The sequence below is a fragment of the Protobothrops mucrosquamatus genome, unplaced genomic scaffold (assembly GCF_001527695.2).
Source record: "Protobothrops mucrosquamatus isolate PMUCROS unplaced genomic scaffold, P.Mucros_1.0 scaffold1572, whole genome shotgun sequence".
Classification (NCBI taxonomy): Eukaryota; Metazoa; Chordata; class Lepidosauria; order Squamata; family Viperidae; genus Protobothrops; species Protobothrops mucrosquamatus.
In genome coordinates this window covers 4830-7863 of record NW_015387736.1, presented here as the reverse complement: position 1 = coordinate 7863, position 3034 = coordinate 4830, and the positions used below count along the sequence as shown (strand labels likewise).

Below are 3034 nucleotides of genomic sequence, written 5' to 3'. Positions count from 1 at the left end.
ACTAAAAGGCTGAATCTTCTGTTATTGTTGCATATGTTGTTTCACTTTGACTTACATGTGTCACTTAGGAAGACAAGTTATTTTTGTTATTTTTGCTTATCCAAATTGCAGGTATCATGGGCAAAGAAGGCAGACAAGCTGTAAGAAACAGTGACTATGCAATAGCAAGATTTAAATTCCTCTCCAAGTTACTTTTTGTCCATGGCCACCTTTATTATGTTAGGATAGCAACCCTTGTACAGTACTTTTTTTACAAGGTAAGTGTCTGTAGCCTATAATGGGGGATTCTTTTAGCTCAGAACTTTTTCTTTTTTCTTTCTTCTAATGTTTAGAAGTGTGATATTAAAAAAGAGGTATTGTAGAAACTGAATCTACTTCTATCTCATTGTTGACACTAGCATTTCCCCAAATTTTATTTCAAGCCCCAGCATTAACAATGACAGCATATTAACCATACTAAGACATTATGGGTAGCCCACATGTTCTATGCATCTGCTTATGCAGGAATGCATGCACAAATGTCTCCATCCTATTCATTTTCCTGATTCCCTTAATTGTATTGAATGTAGGTGACACAAACAAAAGAATCCAGGTGGAGTTCTGTATCTTAACATTTCACCCCATCTTTCCTCATTGTTCTAGACTAGAGAGCTAAGAAAAAAGAAAATATATTATAGCATTCTACAAAGCACTTTTTAAAGCAAACTATGAACATGGAGGCTTGGTCTCTAGGAAAAACAACCTTTGAATGTAGACGCATAGTCCTCAGCTTTTGACTACAACTGGGACTAGAATTTCCATTGCTAGGCAAGGCAGTTGTTAAGTGAGTTGTGCCCAGTTTTGCAACCTTTGTTTGCCATGGTTGCTAAACGAATCACTGCAGTTGTTAAGTGAAGCTTCTGGTCATTAGGCACATCTAGCTTCCCCTGCTGAGTTTGCTTGTCAGAAACTGTGGGAAGATTCCAAATGGCCATCATATGACACTGAGATGCTGCAACCATCCTAAATGCTGGTTGCTAAGCACCTGGATTTTAATCACATGATCATGGGGATGCTGCAATGGTCATAAGTGTGAGGTCCAGTCATATATCACTTTTTAATGCCATTGTAACTTTGAATGGTTGCTACACGAATGGCTGTAACTCAAGGACTACCTGTAAAGTTTTTCCTTGATAATGTTCAGTAGGAGCTTCCATCGCCTTCCACTAACTTGCTGCTCATTTCCTCCAAGCCAAACACATCTGCAGTAAAACTATTTTCTTGTAAACCAACTTTTAATCATGGTTGCAGAGTCTAGATTATAAACAGGTTGTGATCTCTTTTGATGTGCACGTCATCCAGATCGTAGTTTAAAGGCAAAATGAGATGAGAGCAGTCTGGCGAGGTGTCAGGGAAAAAAAAGGACACGATTTCTATTTTAAGCAAGGAGTCACGGAGCTTCTAAGTCTGAAGTGGATTAGGGTGATGGTATTAGTGAAGACTGCTTCATTGGTTGTGACAGTGATGGAAGCTGAGGTGCCTTGTGGGAGAATTTTCTCTCCACTGCTTCCTTCAAAGAGTTTAATTCCAGTCAGTGATATCATTATCCATCTGGAAGATGAGTCTCAGTAGACAGGGTTGTTTTGCTTCAGGGGTCTTCAAACTTGGCCCTTTTATGACTTGTGGACTTCAACTCCCAGAATTCCTCAGCCTGGCACGCTGGCTGAGGAATTCTGGGACATGAAGTCCACAAGTCATAAAAGGGCCAAGTTTGAAGACCCTTGTTTTACTTCTTTACTTTTTCTGATATTCAAGATGTGTTTGGATGGGTATGACAGAATTTGGTGTTTTATGTCTCTTAACTGGTTGCATCACATCTTGTTTTCCAGAATGTGTGTTTTATTACGCCGCAGTTTTTATATCAATTCTTCTGTTTATTTTCACAACAAGTGAGTAGTCAACTGGGTTTTTTTTTATTCTACTCCTCTTTCTGTCTTCACAGTCGGATTTGTAGGCAGCCACCAAGAAAGTCAGCACTACATCAAAGCTAAAATTGAATACCCATTACTAACAGCTAGATCAGGCATGTCAAACTCGCGATGTCGCGCGACGTACCGCAACCTTTTTCCCCATTGCCAGCAATGAGGTGGGCGCGGTTTTGGAGTGACACATCTGGTCTGTGGGCCGGCAGTTTGACAGGCCTGAGCTAGATGGTGTTTCATTAGCATCTGTTTCTCCATCCCTATTCTGTCTGCAAAAATGGATCTAAGAGCAATCCCATTTCTTGTGGGAAAGCATTTTGTTGTTAGGAAGTCATAAAGATAAAAATTGAAAGTTGTGTTAAAGAGTTCCATGTGGAATAAGAATTTAGTCAAAGTAATATTTACCTTTGGATAATGCTGATTAGTTGCTAATTTTTTTCTATGTTACAAAGACAAAAGCACTTTTAAAAATGGGTTTCATTTTATATCTAGGAGACAAGTGACAGTTATAGCTAGATATATTTAAATGTATACCAGTTTCAATTTAAGATTTAAATTTTAGATGTGCTGTATTATAACTCAGATTATCCATAGCCAGTAATGTTTGTCCTTTCTTGCATTTCTGAAATTAATTGCTCTTACTATATATATAGTAAGAGCAAATAAAACCTAGTAAAGACTATTGGTAATCCTGATTGGCCCCATTTAAGAATGGTTAGTGATTGAGTCCTATCGCAGGCTGATTTTCCTGCCTCCAAATTCAGTATTTTAAGTATTATTGTAAACAGGCAATAATATGAAATTAAAAAGTGGGCTGACTGAAAAGAAGCTGGGCGACACTCAAGCAGAAGGAGTTTCTGTCTCAAGTGAAGAATATCTAGACCCATACCAGTCGGGCTTCAGGCCGGGACACAGCACGGAAACGGCATTGGTCGCGTTGGTTAATGATCTCTGGAGGGCCCGGGACAGAGGTTATTCCTCTGTCCTTGTTTTTTTGGACCTCTCAGCGGCTTTTGATACTGTAGACCACGGTATCATGCTGCGGCGTCTCGGTGGGTTAGGAGTGGGAGGCA

At 39.5% G+C, this 3034-nt stretch overlaps 1 long non-coding RNA gene across 1 annotated transcript in view; it reads left to right on the top strand.

Annotated features, from left to right (window-relative positions):
* Window positions 1-1872: 1872 nt before the first annotated feature.
* The window catches only part of LOC107293300, a 5128-nt gene continuing 3966 nt past the window's right edge, over window positions 1873-3034 (top strand). Inside the window, exon 1 of the long non-coding RNA XR_001549022.1 lies at window positions 1873-1928. This is a non-coding gene — a long non-coding RNA (uncharacterized LOC107293300). The remainder of the gene's footprint in view (window positions 1929-3034) is intronic.